We start from the raw sequence: 9,188 nt of genomic DNA on the forward strand, positions 1-9,188 counted from the left end.
ACTATTCTCTTTATTAAAGGATTCATGTTAGGATTCCCTTGCACGTTTATAATGTGATTCAATTTGCCCCATATTCAGCCACCACCTCTTGTGTGAGGGAGGCCGTCTCTGCATAAACAAGAGCATGTGTAGGCAGTACTTTGAGCATTATGGAAGGAAAGAATTAGAGATATTGAAGAGGTTTTTATTGCTGATAACAATGAATAATACTAGTGCCTGGGAACAAAGATGACTATGGATCACAATTTTTTTTTTTTAATATACCTTCAAGAGCACCTCAGTGGCAGGGGACTGGGGAAGAAGTCCCACTCCCTGCTCTCGGGTCTGACTTGGGACCAAGGGGGACCCTAGTGGGGGCCTGGGGCGGGCAGGGCCTGGGAGCCAGGAGCTCTGGCTTTGGTATCAGGAGAAATGAAGAAGATGTAGTTATTTGGCTTATCTTTCTCGATATCATTTGGGGCTTGGGATGCCTGAGCTGAGGCTAATGGGAGAGATTCTTAAGGAACAGGGGTTTTCCAGGATAGCTCAGGATTCTGGCAATGCTTAGCAGTTTACAGATAGCCTTTTCCTACTCCCCAACCCTCTCTGGAAGCCCTTTTCCCAGTATCTTGGTCTAGGAACTAATTTTGAGTGATTTTGCCCATTTCTTTGTCTCTTGTAGGAATTTGCAGAACCATCTAATAAATGAGAATCTCACCCAGAAGGTGAGCTGCACCCTCTCCCTCAAGCATCTTTCCCAGTCTGATAATTTTCATGACCAACAGGGGAAGGTAATGCATTCCAAGGTATGGAGCCAGTTTTATTAGGTAAGCAATGGAAGAGCATCCCACACTGTAGTCAGAGGAGTGATGTGGCTAGAGCTGGGCTATATAAAGATGATGCTGGTGGAGAGAGGGGGTGGACTGTGTCCATATGGACGAGGCAGGACTGTTGGAGGACTACTGTGTCATCGGGGATGAGAAGACGGTAGATGGTGTGGATGCGAGGCCCAACGAAGACACGCCTGGCAGGTACCTGGAGTGAGGGGCAGAGACGGGCCTTCAAATGCCTCAGACTATCTCTGGCCCTTTGTGTCTTCAAGAAAACATTTCCATTCCCTTCACCTGGCTCCAAAGGTAGCTGACATCTTGCTTCATTCTTGGGCATCCTCTGACCCCTGGTCTTCCAAGCTGTGCCCAAGCAAGGGTCAGACTTGCCACCATTTGATAATGACCCCATTGATATACTGAGGCCTGGAGTGGGAACTTCGAGTCTGCCCTGGCGTTTCTTGGGGCCCCTTCCTCTCTGCCACGTTACCACTTCTGCCTGGCGACAAGGGTTCTGAGGAGGACTGGACAGCTGGCTCAGAGCAGGGACACCTATCACAGGTGCTCCTGCCCCACACTGGGCAGCGTCAAAGGAACCTTTGGTGTCATCGACCAAGTCAGCAGGGGCTTGGAGGGAGCCTGGAGCTTTATTAACTAATCTCTGGTACTTGAGTAATTTATTATGTTTAAGCTGGTGCCATCAAGTCTCTCAGCAGTGCCCGCGTGCGCTGGGAGATAAATTAAAGGCTGTCCAGAGATACTTGGTACATCTGTGTGATTGCTGGGCTGGTGAGATGGAGGTTTAAGGCTCTCTCTTGCAAATTGGAAATTAGGAATTAATAAGACAGCAGGCCAAAGAGCTGTGGTGGTGGTGGTGACTTGGCTGCCTGGCCAGGACTGGGGGAGGGAAAGCTTCTGCTGGGAGGGCGGGGAGGAGTGGGTGGAAACCAACCAGGCTCTCTCCACGTGGTGGGCAATCAAAGGGGCCTGGAGGGGCTGGGCAAGGGGGCTCTTCCTTGGCTTGCAGTGTAGGTAGCAGGGATTCTTCTGTCTCCTGAAAGAGGTTAAAGGGGTAATGAAGAGAACCCTAGTCTGGCTCAGAAGACTTACTTGTGGCCCCCCAGCCCAGCCAGTGCCTGCTGTGTGATGGCAGGCAGACCTTGTCCTCTTCTGGGCTTCTGTCTCATCAGCAAGATGAAGAGGCTGGACTCAGGGTTCATGTTTCCATTAGGCATCTGGAAAGGTTTTAATTTCTTCTCAAGTCAGAAGGAACCCCCCCCCCCAAATTTAGGCTGTAGAAATGTTATAGGGTGTGCGAGCATGTGTGCTAAGTCCCTTCAGTTGTGTCTGGCTCTGACTCTTTTTGACCCCATGGGCTGGAGCTCTCCATAGCTCATCCTGTAGCTCATCTGTCTGTAGGATTCTCCAGGCAGGAATACTGGAGTGGGTGGCCATGCCCTCCTCCAGGAGATCTTCTTGACCCAGGGATCATACTCGGGTCTCTTGTGGCTCCCGCCTCGCAGGCAGATTCTTTACTGCTGAACCACCTGTGTAGTATAAATGTATTCATCTTTATACCAAAGTCATAAAATGCAATTTTATTATGGACATTTTTGCACGTGGGGGCAGGGGCTCACAAAACCTGTCCTGCAGTCTCTGTTGGGCCGGCTGACCCCCGAGGTCCTTCCTGTCTTAATCGCAGCTGATCTCCAAACTGTCAGCTCCTGGCTCGTGGTGTGAACTGCTTCAAGCCCACCAGCTCCTCAAGAGCAGGGCTTTGTCTTGCCAGGTCCCCCACGCAAAGGCCCACCATCTACCTAAGAGCTGGGTGTTGGTGGTGGACCCAGGAGAGAAACCTGGATTTTTGAGCTTCCCAGTGCCCCAGGCTGCTGCTTCCTCAGGGCAGAGACACATGAAATCTCTTCTCCTCTGAGTCCATTCAGGCCTGGCCCTTGGGTCCCCCGTCTTAGCTCTTGAACCCACCCCAGCCCACCCCACCCCGCCCTGCTTTCTGCTTTCTGCCCCCATGAGCTACTTTGGAAGGGTTCTGGGAAGGGCTCCATGCAGCCCCCACATGACAGCGCTGCCTCAGGGATCAGCCCTGGAGGGGCCCCAGCCCGGGGGGCCCCACGCCCACCGAACCCCTCCAGAGCCCCGGTTTGTAGTTGAGTAGCCTCACCACCAGGTGGCAGGCTTGCTCTACACACGTGCCTTGGCTAGAGCATTTGCCTGGCAATGGCGAGGGGTGTCCGAGGATGCCAGATCCGCCTGCGGCCCGCGGTGTCAAGGCCTTTGTGGGTGGCTTTAGAAGCAGGGCTGAGGCCTCTCACCTTGGCCTTGAACTTCTGCTGAGATTCTGGCTCCGAGAGGACCTTGGTCTTCTGGAAGTGCCTCCAGGCGGCTGTCAGGCATCTGACTGGAGAGCGCCCCCTAGAGTAAGGAGGGCTGAGTTGCTACCCTTTGAATGAGTGTGTGTGTGTGTAAGGATGTGTTGCCACCCTTTGAGTGTGTGTGTGTGTGTAAGGATATGTAGGTGGGACAGAAATGGACCTCTTACCTTCCCAGGCTTCCCAAAATCTTGGTCCAGGAGAGAAAGGCAACCCACCTCTTAGGCTATTCCTGCTCTGGGCAGGGCAGCCTGAGTGGTCCTCCACCACTGCCGGCCCCTCTGAGCAGCTGGTGTCGGGGTTTGCGGGATGTGGGGTGTGGTGCTCTGTCCCTCCGGAGCACTGGGCTCTCCCTGAGGGATCCTGGGAGCCAGGGGTGAGGCCACACGGAACCTGGGCCCTCTCTTTACCAGGAGGGGGAACAGGAAAGGATCCAAGCCTGGGTCAGCTGCAGACCGAGAAGAGACGAGAAGACAGGTGGAGAAGGAGCTGGCCCTGCAGCAGGAGTGAGGCCGCAGAAGTCCCAGCCCCGGCTTCCTGAAGAAAGGGCGTGGGTCCCCCCTGCCCATCGGAAGATGAGGGAGGGCCCAGCCTCACCTGGAACGGCTTTTTCCGGGGAATGGTGGGTTCTCCCCAGGACCTGGCATGCTCGTGGGATTCCTGAATGGCTTCCAGAATGCCCTGCCACAAGCCAGGCCCAAGCCCCACTGTGCTGGTGACTCACACCCTTCATTCTGTGGAGCTTCCTGTCTGTCCTTCAGCCAAAAGCCCAGAAATAAGCCCTGCCTCCCTCACGGGCTGGAGCTCCCCCTCCCCCTTGTTTGGGCTGGTTCAGGGCCCGCCCCTAGCCCTTCCCTTCTCTCCTGGTCTCTGCTTCTGTTTCAGAAACAATGGGGACCTATATGGGCCAAGTTCCTCCCTCCCCACAGCATTGGATTTTGAGAGCTGATCCAATGAAGCCCTGGGTGCTGTGGCTCCTTGGTGCAGGAGGAATCAGCCGGGCCTGGGAGGGGAGTCAGGGCAGGCAGGGATGCTCCTGTGTCCCGAGGTCTCTTGCCCTTAGAGTTCACAGTGTCATGTCTGAGCCAGAGTCCGACAGACACAGAGACAGGGAAAGAGAGGCAGAGAGGGAGGGCCTGGGAGGGGGGTTAACTGGACAAGCAGAGAAAGAGAGATTGGGGGATGCAGGGTAGGGTGGCAGATGGAGAAGCAGGGGAAGAGAAGACAGAGATGAAGACAGAGATGGAGAGAGGAGAGAGAGAGAAAAGAAGGGGACAGAACCATGCTTGCCAGAAAAAGGAGAAAAGATGGAAGTGAGATAAGTTGCAAACTGGGAAGGAGGAACACAAAAAGAAAACACCCCAAAGACCGAAAAGGATAAAAACATGGACATGCACAAACATGGGTGTGAACGATTGTGTGCTTGTGGGTGGATACACACACACACAGCTTCTGGTCACTGTCCCGGCCCATCGCTGCTCCTACCTTTGTGTCTCCATCCCCTTGACCTGCCTTGGGCTCCTGAGAAGGGCGTGGCCTCCAGGTGACCCCTCTCTGATGACCTGCCCTACCCACCCCTGAAGATGCTGCCACCGAGCATCTAGGATGCGCAGAGGGTCCAACATCTTTATGCCTCACACTTGTCGCCCAAAATTGGATCCAACCGCCTCTCTCCCTTCTTCTCTTCCTCCTAGTTTCCTTAGTAACTGACGGTTCCCCAGCGAATTCCAGACCCCGGGAGACAGACCGCTGTCACTCTCACAGAAGCTCTTTCTTTCTCGGAACTGTCCCCCCACCCTTTCCCCCACTCCACCAGATTCACAGTCTTGGGCGGGGGTGTGAGGATGCCTGGGTAGGCTCGGGGTAATTAAAACATGTACCATTTATTCCATAACAGGGAGCAGAACTTTAATTACTCACTCTGAGGGTGAGGGCGTGAGTCAGAGAGGTAGCTGCTGGGGAGGGGGGTGGTCGCGGAGGGGGCCTGGGCGCGTGTGTCTGCTTTCCTTCTTGCCTTTCCATTTGCCCAACTCCTACTGGAGAGGTGGGAGGTGGGTCTGGGGAGGCAAGGGGGTGCTAAGTGAGTGTGTGGGGGAGAAGCAGAGGGTGAAACCTGCTTGTGTTCCTTAAGGCAACACAAAACTGGGAGCCGTAATAATAATTAAATTAATTATAAAAGCAATTTGCTTTTGAAAATTTGATTTGACAGCTTACTAGTGGCTGCACTGATGTAGCAGCTCCGGCTTAAAAATAGTCAGAACAAAAAAACCAACTAGAAGAACCATCAGCTAATTTTAATTAGATGCCAGGATTGGTAAACAAAATTCCGCACCACCCTTTCATTGTGGCTGACTTCGATTTAAGGAGATGTCGGGATTGATTTTGGAAAAGGCCAGGGAAGGGAAGGTGCCTTTAGGAGAGGGGATGGAGGCTCTGGGAGGTCTGAGTGAAGGCAGCTCCCTGGGGGATCTGGTCCCTTCGTCCCTACCCATCTGGGGAATATCTGCTCAAAGGGGTGCTGGCCACTCCTCCTCGATTCAGAGAGTGACTTGCTGCATGGCCTTTGCTGAAAGCAGAGGGGACTCTGCTGTGTGTGTGTGTGTGTGTGTTGGAGGGGGGACACCAGAATTCACTGAACCGGAAGAGACAGCTAGAATGTTGGCCACACTCCTGCTTCTGCCTGGGCGTTCGGGAGAACGCCTGAGGTCTTAGGAAGCTGCTGCGTTGTCTGAAGCTGTGATTCTGGCCGGAGGAGGCTGCGGTCTCTGGGGACCTGAGTCTCCAGGCACCACTGGGACCGCCCCGCCTCCCAGGGCCTGCGCGGCCATCTTTAGTCCTGCTCTCTCCCCCACAACGTGCACACAGCCCCCTGTTTCAAGAGCGAAACTCCTGTCTCGGTGAAAGCCTCTGCCTCCTGGTGCTGTCGCTGCCGGCCCACGGCTCCTCTCCCCATGCCCTCTGCACCACCGCCTCGTCAGGCAGGGCCTTGATCCATGCCCAGGTCCCTCCCGACATCCACGCTGTTGACTGGAACAGAGGACCAGTCTTGACCTACCCTACTGTCTCTTCTAGCTTACCTGCCTTTCTCTCTCTCTCCCCTCTAAACCCAGTGTTGCCCCCACCTCCACCAGCCCGTCTGACCCTCTGCAGGCTCACCTCCTCTTATGGCCAGGGATTCCCTGGCTTTCCTTGCTCCCTTTGTTCCCTGCAGTGCGGCCACTGTGGACACCACACACCCTGGCTGCCCCCAGGTGCGGTCATCTCTATAGGGTCAGGATGACCCTATCTCAGGATGCGGTCACCTGGCTTCACTCATCAAATTTCCACTGAGGCTGGCTGACTCAGGCTCCGGGTGGGGCAGGTGGGGCCGGAGAGGGGGCAGCCTGGGGCCCCCACGCTCAGCTTAGAGTTCAGGGCACAGTAATTATATGACCTGCCCCTTGCCTTCCCTGCTGCTCTGGGTCCTGCTTTTCTAATCACTCAGTAGGCATTTCCACTTGAAAATCCCTCTGTCATTTCAAAACCAGTGTTTGAAACAAGATCCTCCATCCTCTCCTGCCCCACCACAAACACACACGCATACACACACAGATTTTTCTGTGAACAACTCGATTTCTATGTGGCTCACCACAGTTCTCCCATCACCCCGTTTTCCCTAGACCTTGGTACCATCCTCTGTTGCTCCCTTTTCTGGTCTTCCAGGTTATAATGAATCAGCAAGTCCTCTGGCTTTTTCCTTCCAGTTCTCCTTCCCCTCTGTTCCCTGGGGTACGCCTGGGGGCCAGCCTACTCTCCTCCACCTTGAGCAGCGCCAGGGACTCATAAGTACTCTCCTCGGCACCGGGTGCTATCGCAGACCCCTTGCGGTGGAGCCCATTGGGGTGTCCCCTCTGCCCTCCTGCAGTGATCTCACCTGTGAACATCCAGGCACCTTCCCTTCACTCCTGCACCCAGCCGATACCGGATAACTCTGAGAAGATGCACAGGAAAGAGGCAGGCTGGATACACCTCCACCCCAGAAGTCATGAGCCCCAAAGCTGAGAAAAGCAGTTGGGGAGGAATTAAAGTCACAGGAGTTAGGCAATGTGGGGTCCCTGGGAAAGGGGCTGGGGATGGGTCATGGGCAGGGACCTCAAGGAGGGGAGGGTAAACGAGGGGCAAGAAGCAGTAAGGGCTTGAATGAGAGGTGGGATAGGGTCATTTTCTCTGGAGCAAAATTTGGGACTTGTGGTCTGACAAGAGTCTGACGCTGAGAAAGTGCTGGAAAGTTAGGGCTGTGATGATGACATCAGAGGAGGGCGAGGGAGGCCCCACTAACCCCAGAGCCGATTTAGAGAGGCGGGCCCTGAGAACCGAGGTGGCCGCCCCCTAGGGGGTGGTGCGGTGTGTGGTGGGGGGAAAGGTGAAGGAGAAAAGTCAGCCGTTCTGACCTCACTGATTACAGACTGTGTGACTTCAGACAATTGCCTAATCTCTCTGAGCCTCAGTTGACTCATTTGTGAAATAAAGAAGATTATAGTAGGATCTCCAAAATCCTTGTGAGGATCAAAAGGAGGAACAGGTGTGCAGCCCCTAGGTGCGTTCCTAGAACATAGTCCCTGTTTGCAGAAAACTGCATTATGACTGTTATGCAACCCCCATCTCTTCGCTACTCCTAATGGCTTTACTTGACTCTCTACTGCTTCCTAAACCACGGAGCTGGGCCTGGCAGAGCTGGAGGGATGCTAGAGATAATCTGGCCTGATGTCCTCACTGCACAGGTGGGGCCGCAACACCCAGAACGTGTAGGAGACTTGCCCAAGGCGTCTTGGAAGTTGCTTCAGAGCTCAGGCTGGACCCGGGCCTCTGGACTCCCACTCCAGAGCTTTCTCTGCCCAGGAGGCAGAGAAAAGCTTTTAGTTTTCAGTTTACGTTAATGTGTGATGAACCAATGAGACAGAGGCTAAAGTGGGAACCCTGAGTTTCAGTCCCCCCTCCAGGGCACCCAGATTGTGGGCAGCAGCTGTGATACCTCCCGGGGGTCCCCACATCCTGGCATTTTCCTGGGGCAGCTCTGCCTGGAGTGGGGGTAGGCGAGATTCATCGCAAGAGCAGCCGGAGACGCTTACAATCTTCTGGATGAAAATCCTTCATGGCCTCTGTGATGCACAAGAGAGGAGCAAGGGAAGCGCAAAGTTGCCTCACCCTTGAAAAACTTCCATATACTACAATGGAAGAAAACAGCGGCCCTGCCTAGGCTCTACCAGGAGAGACGGGCAAGGACGGTCTCACCCTGAGCCTGGTGAGTCTCTGGGTGCAGCTGGAGGGCGAATCCTAGCTCTGCTTTGCTGTGTGGCCTTGGACAAAGCACTTCCCCTCTCTGGATCCCACTTCCCTCACATGTAAAATAAGAGGACCAGAAAATCTCTAGTAGGCTATGATTCTAAGCCTTTGGAACAGTTTTTCTAGTGGGTGTCTATGATTTGATCCCTTGGGTGGTAGGTATTAGGTGCTTTCAGATAGCGGTACAGGTAACCCGGGTGGAGGGCCTGGCTTCAGGGGTTAGGTAAGGCAGGCCAGCTCGGTCTGATGGAAGGAGGCTGGGAGTCAGGAGAATTGGTCATCGGTCCCCCGTTGACTCTTGTGTGGCTGCGACTGCGATGTCTGTTTCTCTTCTGTAAAATGGGAACGTTGTATTTACCTGAAATAACACTCAGAGCCAGTGAAGATGATGGTAAGGTTTTGGAAATGTTGAAAATTCTGTTTTGGTTCACAGTGACTAAAAGCCCACTGTTCCTTTGACTCCCAGGTGGAAAGGGAAGGGCGGGCAGAGACAGGCTGGCACAGGTCCCAGTCTCCCCTGTCTGGGGAGGTCATCTAGGAGCGGATCCTGCTGTGTCCGAGCCGGGACCTGTGTCTTCTCACCCGCGCAGGGTCCTGGTGGACCGGGGCTGAAGCTGGAACTGCACATGGCAGGCACCTTCCAAGATTCTCCCCCTCCCTCACTCCAGGCAGC

The 9,188-nt window shown here is 54.4% G+C and overlaps 1 long non-coding RNA gene and 1 other non-coding gene across 4 annotated transcripts; one reads left to right on the top strand and one right to left on the bottom strand.

Annotated features, from left to right (window-relative positions):
* Positions 1–774: 774 nt before the first annotated feature.
* Positions 775–5,156, bottom strand: LOC102390190. 3 transcript variants are annotated; one of them, XR_003104034.3, is made up of 4 exons: positions 3,791–5,156; positions 3,364–3,641; positions 3,137–3,236; positions 775–2,353 (listed from the first exon to the last, which is right to left on the bottom strand). It is a non-coding gene; the product is annotated as an uncharacterized LOC102390190 (long non-coding RNA). The 3 variants fall into 3 exon arrangements; XR_006545399.2 differs by lacking the exon at positions 775–2,353 and having other exon boundaries at positions 2,774–3,236; positions 3,412–3,641; positions 3,791–5,153; XR_329378.4 differs by lacking the exon at positions 775–2,353 and having other exon boundaries at positions 2,776–3,236; positions 3,791–5,154.
* LOC112579740 lies at positions 3,507–3,594 on the top strand. The gene has a single exon (XR_003104076.1). It is a non-coding gene; the product is annotated as a Z6 small nucleolar RNA (small nucleolar RNA).
* Positions 5,157–9,188: the final 4,032 nt, after the last annotated feature.

Source organism: Bubalus bubalis, chromosome 16, assembly GCF_019923935.1.
Source record: "Bubalus bubalis isolate 160015118507 breed Murrah chromosome 16, NDDB_SH_1, whole genome shotgun sequence".
Classification (NCBI taxonomy): domain Eukaryota; kingdom Metazoa; phylum Chordata; class Mammalia; order Artiodactyla; family Bovidae; genus Bubalus; species Bubalus bubalis.